The sequence below is a fragment of the Oryx dammah genome, unplaced genomic scaffold (genome assembly GCF_014754425.2).
Source record: "Oryx dammah isolate SB20612 unplaced genomic scaffold, SCBI_Odam_1.1 HiC_scaffold_14, whole genome shotgun sequence".
In the NCBI taxonomy this organism is placed as follows: domain Eukaryota; kingdom Metazoa; phylum Chordata; class Mammalia; order Artiodactyla; family Bovidae; genus Oryx; species Oryx dammah.
Genome location: NW_024070198.1, coordinates 44,412,028 through 44,428,456, shown reverse-complemented (window position 1 = coordinate 44,428,456; position 16,429 = coordinate 44,412,028). Strand labels below are relative to the sequence as shown.

At 47.6% G+C, this 16,429-nt stretch overlaps 1 protein-coding gene across 1 annotated transcript in view; it reads left to right on the top strand.

Annotated features, from left to right (window-relative positions):
• ADAM12 (ADAM metallopeptidase domain 12) overlaps positions 1-16,429 on the top strand; it is a 391,557-nt gene that overhangs the window by 59,242 nt on the left and 315,886 nt on the right. The gene's annotated exons all lie outside the window — the stretch shown is intronic.

Below are 16,429 nucleotides of genomic sequence, written 5' to 3'. Positions count from 1 at the left end.
AACCCAGCAGCGTTCAGGAGAGAAGAAATGGCCCCACTGAACTTGCACAAAGGCATGAAAACCGTAAGGTGTTTGGAAGATTACTGTTAACCCTGACTTGGGCACCACTTCACCTGCATACTGGCTTTGGACCCTGACCCTGTGCGACTTGGGACTCAGCTCTTTGGCACAGCTCGTGCTGCGTTGTCGTCACTAGTTTATGTTTTTGCTTCTCGCGCCAGCCTGTGCCCTCCCTGAGGGTGGTGTTCTCAGCTTTTGTCCTTCCTTGTCCCTCAGTGCAGCGCTTGGCGCCCAGTGAGGATACGGAATGTTTGTTGATGGGCTCTGAGCCTCCCTCTGTGCCTGGGAACCAGGTGCTCACTGGCGTGGAGGTGCCTCCTGCTACAGAAGGTAGAAGGGACAGAAGTCAACTTTTGCATTTTATTCAAATGCCCAGAGGTTCCTGGGGCCCCTTTCCCCTTCTGCAGAGGGTTTGCAAACCACTCCTGGAAACTCTGGACTTTTCAGACATTGCTGACCTCTTTCAGCAAGTTTGTTGTTGTTCAGTGGCCCAGTCGTGTCCGACTCTTTGCGACCCCATGGACTGCAGCACACCAGGTCTCCCTGTCCCTGACTGTCCCGAAGTTTGCTCAGGTTTATGTTCATTGCATCAGTGATGCCATCCAGCCATCTTATCCTCTGATTCCCTCTTCTCCTTCTGCCCTCAATCTTCCCTAGCATCAGGGACTTTTCTGATGCATCGGCTGTTTGCATTAGCAAGTTTAGGTGATTTTAAATCATTTGGAGGTCTTATATAGCTTGGAAGAATGTGACATTTTCCACTTTTGTGGCTGCTTATGACTTATCTTGGAGAAGGCAATGGCACCCCACTCCAGTACTCTTGCCGGGAAAATCCCATGGATGGAGGAGCCTGGTAGGCTGCACTCCATGGGGTCGCAAACAGTCGGACACAACTGAGCAACTTCACTTTCACTTTTCACTTTCATGCATTGGAGAAGGAAATGGCAACCCACTCCAGTGTTCTTGCCTGGAGCCTAGTGGGCTCCCGTCTATGGGGTCGCACAGAGTCGGACAAGACTGAAGCGACTTAGCAGCAGCAGCAGCCTGACTTATCTTAACAACACTCCTCATGTGCCATTGTGTTCCAGGGTTCACACGGCCAGCCTTGTAGAGAATCAGTTTCCTCTGCTCGAAGGGAACATTCTGGTCATTATAGGAGTTGCTGCAGGCTGGCCTGTGGTGCCCGAGCTTGACTGCGTAAGCTCGATGGTTAGCCTTCTGACTATGGAACATGGAGCTTCCTTTAGCTTATAAGCCAGCTGACAGTGCTTCCTCTTAGAAATGTGAAGTGAAGTCGCTCAGTTGTGTCCGACTCTTTGCGACCCCTACCAGGCTCCTCTGTCCATGGAATTTTCCAGGCAAGAGTACTGGAGTGGGTTGCCATTTCCTTCTCCAGGGAATCTTCTGGACCCAGGGATCGAACCTGGGTCTCCTGCATTGCAGGCAGATGCTTTACCATCTGAGCCACCAAGGAAGCCCCTTTAGGAATGTAATATTTAGTAAAATACCTACTGTGAAACTCCTCGAAAGAAATGTGTACTAGGGCTTCCTTAGAGGCTCAGTGGTAAAGAATGCACCTACCCATGCAGGGGACACAGGTACAGCCTCTGGCCTGGGAAGATCCCACCTGCCCTAGGGCAACTAAGTATGTGCACTGAGCCAGAGAGCCAGGGCCCTAGAGTCCACAAACCACAACCACGGAGCCCAGCGCCTACAGCCTGAGAGAAACCACTGCAGTGAGAAGCCTGTGCACCGCAATGAGAGAAGGCCCGTGCACAGCGGTGAAGGTCCAATGTAGCCATAAATGTAAAATATATATATATATTCAGTGGCTCCAAAGTTGGAACTTTGTTTCCAGACTGTGGTCTCCTGGGCTGGTTTATTCTCCACCTTCCTCTACCCTTGTCCCTCTCTCTCTCTCTTTTTTTAATCTGGCCGTGCCATTTGGGATCTTAGTTCCCCAACCAGGAGTTGAACCCTTGCCGTCACCACATTGGAAGCGCTGAGTCCTAACCACTGGACCTCCAGTCCCACCCCCATCTCTTAACTCCCATTGGCCTCCCCACAGCCCCACCACCCCTTGCCTGACAGTCCCCAGAAGCTGTGTCTGGCACACAAGGAGGCTGCTATTCCGGCCATGCATGACCTACCCCGCCAAGACTGTGCCCACCTTCTGGGAGACACGTCAGTGGGGTACAAACAGGCACCCTTTTATCTTTGGTAACTCAGCTGCTTTTTAGACTTGATAGCATGCGGAGTGGAAAGACCAAAAGCTTTGGAATGTACAGAAATGGCTTCAGACCCCTGAAGAGCCTCTGCCTTGCTGTGTGATGTCGGGCCAGTGGCTAGCCCTTGCTGAGTCTGTCTCACCATTCGTAAAGGAGGTGACGATGGTGACCTCCTGCCTGACAGCTCCCTCGTTGTGCTCAGTGGATCTCAGCCACGCTCCTTTCCCTTCATTCCTGCTAGCCTTTCTGCTTACACTACAGCAGGGCTCCTCACCCTCAGCCCCATTGCCACGGGAACTGGTTGTGTGTTAGTTCTCTGTTGCGTGTGTACGGGAATGCGGCTGTTGCTGTGTGTTATAAGGATGTTCAGCAGCTTCTCTGGTCTTTACCCATGAGATATCAGTAGCTCTCTCCTTCCCAGCCAAGTCAACTCAAGATGGCTGGGGCGTGGGGAGTATCCATAATTATAGCCCCTGCCCTTGGGGACAGCTGAGAAGAGTAAGGATATATTTACTGAGAACCTTTGCTTTGGATGGAGTCAGACCAAAAATTGGCAAACTTTTTTATTTTTTGATAGTTCTAATAGAGAATATTTAAATTTTTTTGATAGTTGTAATACGTAATTACTCATTGGAAAAGACCCTGATGGTGGGAAAGATTGAGGGCAGGAGGAGAAGGGGATGACAGAGGATGAGATGGTTGGATGGCATCACTGACTCAATAGACATGAGTTTGGGTAAACTCCGGGAGTTGGTGATGGACAGGGAGGCCTGGCATGCTGCAGTCCACGGGGTTGCAAAGAGTCAGACACGACTGAGCGATTGAACTGAATTGAATACTTAATTATTACTTTTTTGAACTGGAGTAGAGCTGCTTTACAATGTTGTGTTAGTTTCTGCTGCACAAGACAGTGAAGCAGCTACATGGGTACAGATATCCTCTCCCGCTGGGGTCCCTGTTTTAATGAAGAGTACCTGTTGAGCTGTATGGGTCCCACAGTCTCCGTCACAGATGATGCAACTTTACTTCTGTAGCTCAAAGGGTAGAAGCAGCCGTGGATATTAAGTGAACCAGTGTTTGCGGTTGTGTTCCAGTAAAATTTATTTGTGGACATCCCCTGGTGGCTTGGCAGTAAGAATCGTCCTGCCAATGCAAGGAGACACAAGAGACGCAGGTTCGATCTCTGGGTCGGGAAGATTCCCCTGGAGGAGGGCATGGCCATCCGCTCCAGTATTCTTGCCGGGAGAATCCCATGGACAGAGGAGCCTGACGGGCCACAGTCCATGGGGTCACAAAGAGTTGCGCACGACCTAAGTGAGCTAGTACATAGCACTCATGCACGCGGACATTGTAATTTGAATTTTATAATGTTCATGAGTCATGAAATAGTCTTCTCTTATTCATATTTTTTAGCCATTAAGAAATGTGAAACCCGTTCTTAGCCCACAGGCAGCGGGCTGGATGTGGTCCTCGGACTGTCATTGGTGACCCCCGGGCTAGACATACCCCAGATACCATCACACTGAGCACCTCTCAGTACACCTTGTAGGTGAAGAAGCAGGGACTCACAGTAAGAACACAAAGTGACAGGGCTGACAGCTGGACTCTGGCGTCTAGTCTTCCCATGGCACTCAGCTGCCTCCCAGAAAATCTGTAGCTTTCTTTCCCTTTGTTCATTGTCAGGACGGGTTCATAAATTTGGAATCCAGAGGCAAAGTGTCTCGGCTCAGAGGGACGCCGTGGGGAGCTCTGGCCAGCGCTTCCCCAGCCATCAGCCCTGCTCTCTAGGGAGCTCTGGCTTCCTTCCTCCACATGTGAGGGCTCCAGCCCTGCTCCCCAAGGCCTTTCCTGCTCACCCTTCCTCTTTGGTCAGCAAGCAGAGAGGGGCAGGCAAGCCAGCATACTGCGCTCCGTTCCACTGTGTCCCTCCTGTTGGATTCTCGCCACGAGTCAAGGAGGGCTCTGGGCTTCATCTCCACCATGCTCTCCACAAACTTATTTATTCTCATGACCTCTTAGCAAGGCCTTGCTAGCATTTCCCAAAAAGTTGTCTACTGAATCGAATCAGGTCTTCCTACAGTTTCTGCAACTTTTTTTCTTTTCCTCAAACGTGTAGTGTCCTCAGAGACCAGGGTCTTCTTAAAAATTATATTTTTAAATAAAGCTGGATAATACTAGGAGATAGGGTGGTTTGTTTAAAAAGACAGAAGTTATTTTATATATATATATATATATATATATATATATATATATATATATATATATATATATAATCCTTGGGTAAGACTCTCTGTGTTTGACTGGTGTGTTGGGCATATTTGAAATTAAGAAAAGAAGGAGTGGGATGAATTGTTTTCAGTTTTTCATCCATTCATCCAAAGATGTGTGAGTACCTGCTGTGTCCCAGGTTCAAGGTCAAGTTCCCATGACACAAGCATGGATGAGACTCTGTGCTGCCCCTGAGGAGCTCAGAGTTTAGTGAAATAAGGTTGTAATAAATTTAAATAAGTATTTAATAAGAGATATGTAATTTTTAAAGTGAGCAATTTTAGAATAGCTATATTTTTTTCTTCAGGAAGTTGCTTGATGCTTATTTTAAAAAACTTTTTAATTGAGTAGAGTTGACTTACAATGTTGCATTAGTTTCAGGTGTACAGCAGAGCAGTTCAGTTATACATATATGTGTGTGTATCTAGTCTTTCTTCAGAAAAAAATAGAATGACTTTAGATTTACTGAAAAATTGCAAACATAGTACGGGACGGTCCCATATCCCCCATACCAAGTTCAGCTATTAGTCACATTTACATGTACATGGTACGTTTGTAGCAATTAATGATACATGGTTTTTGTATTTTAACTTTAACTCTTTGAATAAGAGACAAGGGCTCTTAGAGATCAAGGACATTTAGGAGAACATATAGCTTCCAGAATGGATGATAATTTATAGATCAGAGTTTAGATGATGAAAAAGGCAATCTTCCCAAGATAGACTTCATGTGTGTTGATGTTGAATTTAACAGTTTAGTATCATGTGAAGGCTGGGGCTTCCCTGGTGGGAAGGTATCTGCTTTATTGACTATGCCAAAGCCTTTGACTGTCTGGATCACAATAAACTGTGGAAAATTCTGAAAGAGATGGGCATATCAGACCACCTGACCTGCCTCTTGAGAAACCTGTATGCCAGTCAGAAAGCAACAGTTAGAACTGGACATGGAACAACAGACTGGTTTGGAATAGGCCAAGGAGTACATCAAGGCTGTATATTGTCACCCTGCTTATTTAACTTATATGCAGAGTACATCATGAGAAACGCTGGGCTGGAGGAAGCACAAGCTGGAGTCAAGATTGCTGGAAGAAATATCAATAACCTCAGATATGCAGATGACACCACCCTTATGGCAGAAAATGAAGAAGAACTAAAAAACCTCTTGATGAAAGTGAAAGAGGAGAGTGAAAAAGTTGGCTTAAAGCTCAACATTCAGAAAATCAAGATTATGACATCTGGTCCCATCACTTCATGGCAAATAGATGGAGAAACAGTGGAAACAGTGTCAGACTTTATTTTACTGGGCTCCAAAATCACTGCAGATGATGATTGCAGCCATGAAATTAAAAGACGCTTACTCCTTGGAAGGAAAGGTATGACCAACCTAGACAGCATATTCAAAAGCAGAGACATTACTTTGCCAAAAAGGGCTATGGTTTTTCCAGTGGTCACGTATGGATGTGAGAGTTGGACTGTGAAGAAAGCTGAGCACTGAAGAATTGATGCTTTTGAACTGTGGTGTTGGAGAAGACTCTTGAGAGTCCCTTGGACTGCAAGGAGATCCAACCAGTCCATTCTGAAGGAGATCAGTTCTGGGTGTTCATTGGAAGGACTGATGTTGAAGCTGAAACTCCAATCCTTTGGCCACCTGATATGAAAAGCTGACTCATTGGAAAAGACCCTGATGCTGGGAAAGATTGAGGGCTAGAGGAGAAGGAGATGACAGAGGATGAGATGGCTGGATGGCATCACCAATTCAACGGACATGGGTTTGGGTAGACTCAGGGAGTTGGTGATGGACAGGGAGGCCTGGCGTGCTGCAGTCCATAGGGTCGCAAAGAGTCGGACACGACTGAGCAACTGAACTGAACTGAACTGAACTGATTCAGGTATCACATTACATTTAGTCATCACATATCCTCAGGCCCTACTTGGTTGTGGCCATTTCCCATGTTTTCTGTTTTTGATGATATTGGCAGTGTGAGGAGTGAGTTAAGGATGTTGTGGGATATCTGTTGACTGGGATTTGTCTGATGTATTTCTCATGATTGAACTGGGGTTATCTGTTTTGAAGAGAAGTCCACAGAGATGAAGTACTGCTCCTGTTACCCCGTATTGAGGGCACCTACTGTCAACAGGACTTATCACTGTTGGTGTTAGCCTTGATCAGCTGCCCGAGGTCCTATTTGCCAACTTTCTCCACTACACGCTTCCCCTTTTTTCCTTCCTTTCTACACTGAATTCTTTAGAAGGAAGTCACTGTGCACATCCATACTTAAGGATGTATGTTCTACCTCCTTGAAGATTGAAGTAGCTACACAAGTTACTTTGAAGTTTTCTGCATGTGAGAGTTGTCTACTTCCCCTATTCATTTATACATTCAATCGTTTATTTATCAGCTTGGACTTGGGGATATTTATTTTATGTTTTGGGATGTAATCTAGCACTATTTTATGTTGTTCAAACTATTCCTGCTTTGGCCAATGAGGATTCTTTCTATCTGCTCGTGTGTCCCTTTGATATAAGGTGCTGGTTGTTCTCATTGCTCCTGTAGTATTATCGCTTCTTGGTTTTCTCCACTGACAAAACAAGGAAGTATATGTATGTTCTTGGCTGGATTAAAAGGAAAAACAAATCTTGAATGCCGGATCACGACTGAGTCACACTTTACAATGTATTTAATTTTAAAAATTGTATAATAGGAAATATAGCAGGAATTTGGCTTTTTCAATGAAGGCACTGGCACCCCACTCCAGTACTCTTGCCTGGAAAATCCCATGGATGGAGGAGCCTGGTAGGCTGCAGTCCATGGGGTTGCTAAGAGTCGGACACGACTGAATGACTTCACTTTCACTTTTTACTTTCATGCATTGGAGAAGGAAATGGCAACCCACTCCAGTGTTCTTGTCTGGAGGATCCCAGGGACAGAGGAGCCTGGTGGGCTGCCGTCTATGGGGCTGCACAGAGTCGGACACAACTGAAGCGACTTAGCAGCAGCAGCATAGCTATACAGGGCTTCTCTGGTGACTTGGAAGCTAAAGAATCTGCCTGCAGTGTGGGAGGCCTGTGTTTGCTCCCTGGGTCAGGACAATCCCCTGGAGAAGAGACTGGCTACCCACTTCAGTGTTCTTGTCTGGAGAATTCCATGGAACTAGAAGTCTGGCAGGCTACAGTTCATGGGGTTCCAAACAGTCAGATGTGACTGACTGACTGGCACACACCTATACAGGATAAAAAAGAAGAATGGCTCTTTTGAGTAAACTATATCAATTCTTAAAATCAAATCATTTGTTCTTTTCCCTAAAATGTCGTTTAAAAATTTTAAGTCTCTAGCATTTGGACCTAACTCTAACTTTTAACACTCTTTGAGTTGGTCCATGTCTCAAGGCTGCCTTTCTGCTAATTGCCTGAAATTAATTTGTTCTCTTAGAAACCAAAGAAAAAAGGGCTTCCCTGATAGCTCAGTTGGTAAAGAATCTGCCTGCAATGCAGGAGACCCTGGTTCTATTCCTGGGTCAGGAAGATCCACTGGAGAAGGGATAGCTACCCACTCCAGTGTTCTTGGGCTTCCCTGGTGTCTCACCTGGTAAAGAATCCACCTGCAGTGTGGGAGACCTGGATTCCATCCCTGGGTTGGGAAGATCCCCTGGAGAAGGGAATGGCTACCCACTCCAGTGTTCTGGCCTGGAGAATTCCGTGGACTTCTTGGGGGTCACAAAGTGTCAGACATGGCTGAGCAACTTTTGCTTTCACTTTCACTTTAGTTTCCTTAAAGTAGCCACAAAAAGATTTTATTTAGCTGGCATAACCATTTTTGTTGGCAATTGTTACTCAGCAAATGTACTAAGGAGTCTTCCTTTCTTTGAACCTACTAATTTTCTGAGCATATGATTTAAAGACCTGGTCATAAACCCAGGACAGAGTGGGTGAGACCAGGACCAGGGTTATGGGTTGTGTGTCTGTTGGGATTCCTGATTCCTATGGGAGCTATTAGCCTGGCTCAGCTCCTTGGCCTTCCCCGCATGTTTTACCCCAGCAGGCATCTCACATAGGAGACTGCTGAAGATATGTGGACATTCAGAAACCTTTATGCACACACTATCACCCATCGCTGATGGATTAGCAGAGCTATTGGCTTGGTCAAAAAGTTAGTTTGGGTTTTTCTGTTACATTGTATAGAAAAACCTACATGAACTTTTTGACCAACCCAATATATTTGTATAGATAGGTGATATATTTTATTTACTTTTCCCAAATGTTGGTCACACATGACCAACATGCAAGATTTTAGCCTAATTAAAGAAGCAGTCATACTGAATAGTTTATATATACTTGCTGTACATTTTGATTTTTTCCCCTCTAATGCAGAAAAAGAACGTAAATGATTAAAGTGATGTTTGTCACTGGGGAAACATAGTATGCCATTTGAAAATTGTACCCTAAAGTTTCAACAAATTCTCTATTATTTATTTATTTATTTTTTCATTCAGTAGGTGCTTCAGGAATGCCCTGTACCACGGTGCAAATTAAACCCTGCATCGATTTAGGGGCAGAGTCCCTTTGGTCTTTAGATTGGAAGGCAGTGGTTCTGCTTAGGAACCAGGCACCATTCAATGGAGTTCTATCTAAGAGTTCTGAGTTGCCAATTAAAGATGATCCTGCTTTTCTATTGAGTTCTTTCTGTATATTAGTTTAATCAACAAATAGTTATTGTGAATTCATGATATCCCAGGCCCCATGCAAGGTACTAGAGGTATTTTGTACCTTTTAAAGCATGCATGAAAGCTGGCAATTTCATTGCAGAACTACTTTGAAGCTTGCTCAAACAGAACGCTAGGAAATGTCAACCTCTCCTGCCGGACAAACATCAGGAAGAGTTAAGAGCCCACCAGGGGTAGAGGATTTTATCAGAGCTCCTTTGAAATCTAGCCTCTTTTTTTACAGTTCAAAACAAGACCACTGGGGCATATCATCTTTGGCCAAGCCTACTCAGCTAATAGGAATGTGTTTGCCTTGCCAAATGTTATTGCTGGTTTTAGTGTCTTCAGGAGACGACGTGGGAAAGCCTGAGATTCCCCAGGAGCCCTGGGCTGGCCTCCTCTGATGCATCTCTGTCCGTCGGGAGTGCTGACTGCAGACGATCGCCGTCTTCCCGTTTTCATGTCTGGATTGTCTTGGAAGAGTTGAGAATTCTGGTTCTGTAGACCCCCTTGCCTCATAGCCTGAAGGAAGGGGAGAAGGGAGCTTTTTAAGGTTCATCTCCAGAACAGTCTCGGTGGAGTCCCAGAGCGAAGTTTTTTCCAGCCTGCTGTTTCGTTGGCAGGTAGCACGCCTCGTCTGCTTCAGTCTGGACGCGTTTCTGGGAAGGCGGCAGCCACGGGACACGCCTGTCGTGGGCACCGCTCAAACCGGTCTTCCTCCGGATTCTGAGGCCTAAGCCGAGGCTCTCATCTTCCCACCAGAGCCTTCAGCCGCCCAGACAGGGTTCGAAGGAGCTGTCAGGGCGGAAGGAGCGAAACGGCGTTCTGAGGTCAAGTACAAAACATTCAGTGCATTTTTGTTGGTTCTAACAGACAGCTCGTGGAGACGTTCTTTGGCACCGGCAGGCATTACGAGCACGGAGCTGGCAGGTAGGGAAATGAATTGGAGACGCTTTAAAGATCCTTTCCCATAAAGCCAATGCCCAGAAGCCGTGGAAACCTAGGTCTCTAGTTAAGTAAATACCCTTAAAGACGACACATATACGTTTTGCAGTGAAACCTTACCAGTTCCAACTGCCCTGTCTTCAGATTCCAAGAATTTCAGCACACACAGAATTGGCCTCTTCTACTCATTAACCTCAGAGGCAACTCCTTTCAAGAAATTCCTGCAGCCATGACGGCAAATTAATTTAACTGTTTTATTTGAAGCAGCTGGAACGGCAGCAGCCAGCCTTAGAATTTCCTTGCCTAGATTTTTGGATCAAATGGGAAGAAACATGAATTAAGGGACAAGTCTTAGCTTTTTGTACCAACAAAAGTAGCCCATGGAAAACTCCCTGGCTCTGTCTCCTGTTGTATTGGGTTGGCCAAAAATTTCATTCGGGTTTTTCCGCCCGCTGTTACAGGAAAAGGCCAACGAACTTTTTGGCTAAGCCGATAGAAAGGCTCAGAGTGGAGATTTGGCACTCTGTTCTGCATCACCTGGTCGCTGAGTGGCCAGTTGCAGTTTTCCCTGGGTATTTTCCCAAATGACTCTTAAGCACTTATTAAATAAGATGTTTCCCAGGTGGCACGACAGTAAGTAACGAATCTGGCTGCCAGTGCGGGTGATGTGGGTTCAATCCCTGGGTTGGGAAGATCCTCTAGAGAAGGATCCTCCAGCATTCTTGTCTGGGGGACCCCATGGACGGAGGAGCCTGGTGGCCACAGTCCACGGGGTCACAAAGAGTTGGGCATGACTGAACATGCGCAAACCCAGATAAGATAATGTCAGGGCTGGGGTTTGGGGTGAGGAGTTTTCAGATGAAGCGGAGACTTGGACATCCTGCCAAGGAGTTAGAATTCCACTTGGAAGGCAGTGGAAAGTGATGGGAGGTTTGTGAGGCATCGGGGCATTTGGGGTTGCAGTTTCAGAAGAGGTTTGACACAGAGCCTCTGTTCTGAGAGCCAAAGAATTGGTCCTTTTGAACTGTGGTGCTGGAGAAGACTCTTGTATGTCCCTTGGACTGCAAGGAGATCAAACAAGTCCATCCTAAAGGAAATCAACCCTGAATATTCATTGGAAGGACTGATGCTGAAGTTGAAGCTCCAATATTTTGGCCACCTGATGCAAAGAGCTGACTCATTGGAAAAGGCCCTGATGCTGAGAAAGATTGAAGGTGGGAGAAGAGGGCAACAGAGGATGAGATGGTTAGATGGCATCACCGACAGGAGTTTGAGCAGATTCTGGGAGATGGTGAAGGACAGGGAAGCCTGGTGTGCTGCAGTGCATGGAGTCACAAAGAGTCGAACATGACTGAACAACAGCAACAATCTGTTTTAGGAGGGACAGTGGTGGCAAGGCGGTAGGTAGGTTTTGCTGGAGACAGAAAGTGGCACCAGGCCTCTGAGGCGACCAGAGCAGAGAGAGCGCTGTGGGGCTCTTGTTCTCTGCAGATCCCACGCAGACTCAGAGCATCACCTTGGTGAACATCAACCAGGATGGCAATGTGACCTGTGGGCCTGATTCCCCTGCTGGAGATGGAGGAAAGACCAGGGGCCTTGCTGGCATGGATCTTTCTCTCCAGAGCCTCATGCTTTTGGCTGAGGCATTTCCACTGCTAGATAAATACCTCTGAGCAAAATGGCTTTATTCATACCCCTTGTATCCATCTGGGGTGAGGAAGTGGAGTTGACCTTTTTAAGGGATCAAACCAATCAGTCCTAAAGGAAATCAACTCTGAACATTCATTAGAAAGACTGATACTGAAGCCCTAATACTCTGTTCACCTGATACGAAGAGCTGGCTCATTGAAAAAGACCCTGAAATTGGAAAAGATCGAAGGCAAAAAGAGAAGGGGAGAGAGAAGAGGATGAGCTGGTTGGACGGCATCACCGACTTGATGGACTCGAGTCTGAGCACACTCTGGGAAACAGTGAAGGAGAGGGAAGCCTGGTGTGCTGCAGTCCGCAGGGTCACAGAGTTAGATACGACTTAGCGACTGAACAACAACCAGCAAAATATACTCCCCCCACTGCTGCTAAGTCGTTTCAGTCGTGGCCGACTCTTAGCGACCCCATGGACTGCAGCCCACCAGGCTCCTCAAACCATGGGATTTTCCAGGCAAGAGTACTGGAGTGGGGTGCCATCGCCTTCTCCGACTACCCCCACATCATTTCCCAAGTCACTGCACTCCTACTGTGTGTGCAGGCTCATTGCCCCGCAGTGGTTTGGGGGCAGGGCGATGGGACAGCCCACAGGCTCCTGGGAGGCCACTCTCAGGAGTGTCACCCTAGTGGAGGCTCCTTGGCTCGGGGACTGTCAGACAGAGTGGCATGCCGTGGGGTGGCATAGACTCCTCCTCCCTGATCCAGCCCTCCCCAGGGCTGACTGTTCACAGGATGGCATGGTCATGAGGAGAAGGGCCTCAGGGGGTCAACCCAGCCCAGCCACTTCCTTGCTTTGGGACCTTTGAGAAGTTATATGACCTCTCTGAGCCTCAAGTGAAAGTGAAAGTCGCTCAGTCATGTCTGACTCTTTGCAACCCCATGGACTATATAGTCATGGAATTCCCCAGGCCAGAATACTAGAGTGGGTAGCCATTCCCTTCTCCAGGGGATCTTCCCAATCCAGGGATGGAATCCAGGTCTCCCACATTGCAGATGGGTTCTTTGCCAGCTGAGCCACAGGGAAGTCCGAGAATACTGGAGTGGGGAGCCTATCCCTTCTCCAGCAGATCCTCCTAACCCAGGAATCAAACCAGGGCTTCCTGCATTGCAGGCAGATTCTTTACCAACTGAGCTATCAGGGAAGCCTCTATTTCCTCATTAAAAACAGGAACCCCAAACAGCACCTATTTCAGAGGACTCTTACTAAGATTGATAAGACGATGTTTAAGTGTCTAGCACATGTCACGATTCACTGTGTTTATTATTATTATCATTAATAATAACTATGCCTTTGAACTGCGTAAAATCCACCAGTAACCCCCCATTTCTTTCAGAATAAGACTCAAACCTTTAATGTTTTGGGGCCCACACCCCTATGGGGCCCCTCATGCCGTGTGTCACCTACAACCACTTGCTTCCAGTCCCCAGAGACTAATGCTTGCCTCTGTGCTCTGCATGGTTTTGCTTTTTCTAAAAAGTATTTATTTGGCTGTGTTGGGTGTTAGTTGCACCATGCAGGATCTTCACTGCGGCATGCGGACTCTTAGTTGCCACGTATGGGCTCTAGTTCCCTGACCAGGGATTGAACCTGAGCTCCCTGCACTGGGGCTCAGGGTCTTAGCCATACTGGACCAGCAGGGAAGTATCTGCACAGGTTTTCTACACACTCTTTCCTTCTTTGCTGTAAGACCCTCCTTCCTGTCTTTATTTTCGTGAACTCACCTCAGAAGTTCCCTTTTTGGTTGGTGTTACTGACCAGATGGGCTTCCCTGGTAGCTCAGCTGTAAGGAATCTGCCTGTAATGCAGGAGACCCTGGTTTGATTCCTGGGTCAGGAAGATCCCCTGGAGAAGGGATAGGCTACCCACTCTGGTATTCTTACCTGGAGAATCCCCATGGACAGAGGAGCCTGCTGGGCTACAGTCCACGGGGTCAGAGAGATTCAGACGCGACTGAGCGACTAAGCGCAGCACACTGACCAAACGTTTGTGTCCCCCCTTCCAGTTTACACATTGAAGCCTTAAGACCCCTGTGATGTAGATAGGAGCCTGTGGGAGGTAATCAGGGCTAGATAAGGTCATGGGGGCGGAGTCCCCAGGATGGGATTAGCACTTCCTTGGTGGCTCAGAGGTTAAAGCGTCTGCCTGGAATGTGGGAGACCCGGGTTCGATCCCTGGGTTGGGAAGATGCCCTGGAGAAGGAAATGGCAACCCACTCCAGTACTCTTGCCTGGAGAATCCCATGGACCCCAGTCCATGGGGTCGCAAAGAGTTGGACATGACTGAGCAACTTCACTTTCACTTTTCAAGAAGAGGAAGAGACCAGAGCTTTCTCTCCATCACATGAGGACACAGTGATAAGGCAATCATCTGTAAGCCAGGAGGAGGATCGTCTCCAAGCCCCCACCCCCAACCATGCTAGCACCCTGATCTAGACTTTCCCAGCTTCCAGAACTGTGAGAAATTGATGTCTATTATTTAAGACATCCAGTTTCTGGCATTTTGTTAGAGCATCTCACACAGACTAAGAAAATGGTTTTCCAGAACTCCTGACATCCACACTCTTTCTCAACACCGGGTTGGCTGCCAGACCCCCATTCAGGTCTTCCATCATGGTGCAGGGTATCCACACGTAACAGCTGACTTGCTTAGTGGTTTCCCAGCAGAAACTGCGAAATGTCTAAAGGCAGATACTGTGCGCTGCTCATTTCAGTACTCTCAGGTCCGGATTTGAGTTGATATTTACATTTACTTTGAGAGCCCTTTGGTTTTCATTTACTTTTCTCTTGATTGTATTCTGGTCTAGTGCTTTTCTACTTAGGGTGGATGAATGTCACAGAAAATAAGAAATCATTTTCATAAACTGTTTAGCAATCAAGCCTTTCCCATAGACACTTGCTGTGTTACTATAAGCAATGGACTTTAAAGCAAATCTTTCCGCCTAGACATATATAGGTCATATCCCTTGACTGGCTCAGGTGCGTCCCCATGGATAAGTGGATGGTGCTCCCAGAGTTTGTCCAAAATGAGAAGCGGAGCTCGGTAATGGGTGGCCCATGGAGACGCTGTACTGCCAGCAGTCGACGTTGGTCTGCAGCGCTGCGCTCACGTCCGATTCACCCTCCCTGCATTAAAGCTCCCTTCTGACCCCCCACCTCCTGCCATCTCCTGCCCCATACCACCCTCAGCTGATCTCTGCTTTGCCTCACCTGGGCCATCTGGTCTCCTCTGCGTCACACGGGCTTCTTCTCCCATGCTCTTGGGACTTCTGTTCACACCCCTCTGTCCAGTTTTGACCCTCTCTCCCCCCACAGCCCCTTGAGAGGCCCCATGTCTGTAACACACATGCTAAGCTCCTCTATTTGAGGCCGTTCAGGACAAAGTCGGTGGTCTCACCTTCCATGCCCAGCTTCTTCCATGCGCAGGTCATGTTCCTGACCTGCTTTCTCCTCTGGGCTTCTATCCAGAAGAGGTGCAGGAAGCCTCCTGTGGACTGACACCGTCCTGACCTCGGTCTGTGAGTCCCTCCAACCATCTTGTCAGGTGGTGGGGGAGCCTTGTCTCTGCCTCCAGACCACCTTCCCGGGCCAGCCTTCTGATGGTCTCCCTTAAGCAGGCATCGCTCTGTTGGTTTCTGTAATTGTTCTCTGTGTCTTGCACATTACACCTTGCCATTTTGTTTCCGTGTATCCTTGCTTAATGTCTTCCTCCCCAACTGGATTTACTGTTCCAAGAGGATGGAGACATACCTATTTTGTCACCACTAGTCCCCAGAGTTCGCTGCAGAAGCTTTTGTGATAAATACCAATGACATGGGGGTGGGTGCCCCCCCTGGTGATAGATGGCGGGCAGGAGATGAAGGATAATGGATAGGTGGCGGATGTATGGATGATGGATGGGTGGGCGGTGGACAGGTGATGGGTGAATGGGGCCATCACCAGGAAGGAGGTGGTGCTAATGAAGCCTTCGTGTTCTCTTCCTCCCTTTTTGTGGGCTCTTTGGGCCTCTGGCCATTTACTTATAAGATCTCAAAATGTCCTTTTATATCCAGGGTGAGAGGCTTTGCCCGCAGTGAGCGTATTTTGAATTTTCTGAACTAGCTTTGTGATAGCCAGCCTCTTAGACCACCCTCGCCCTTGTGACACCCCCCCCCACCACGTCGAGTTAGGGTTGGTCTGTGTCCCAGTAGAAAAAGGCAGAAGTGACAGCAGGGGGCCTTACAGTTTCGTCTTGGATTTCTCCTTTGAGGGGAGCTAGCTGCTGAGCCACAGAGATACTTGAGCGTCCTTCTGGAGGGACCAAGTGGATTACCAAGTCCTCCAGCCAACAGGCTGCACCAACCTGCCATCTTGCAGTGGACGCTCTGGTGCCAGCCAAGCCCTCAGGGGACCCCAGCCCCCACTGACATCTAGCCACACCCCAGAAAGACCCCAAGATAGAAAGTTTCAGCTTAAATTCCAACGTTTTGCCCCACGGAAACTATCCGCAAGGTCAATGCTTTCTTCATCTGAACCAAAATAGTTGACT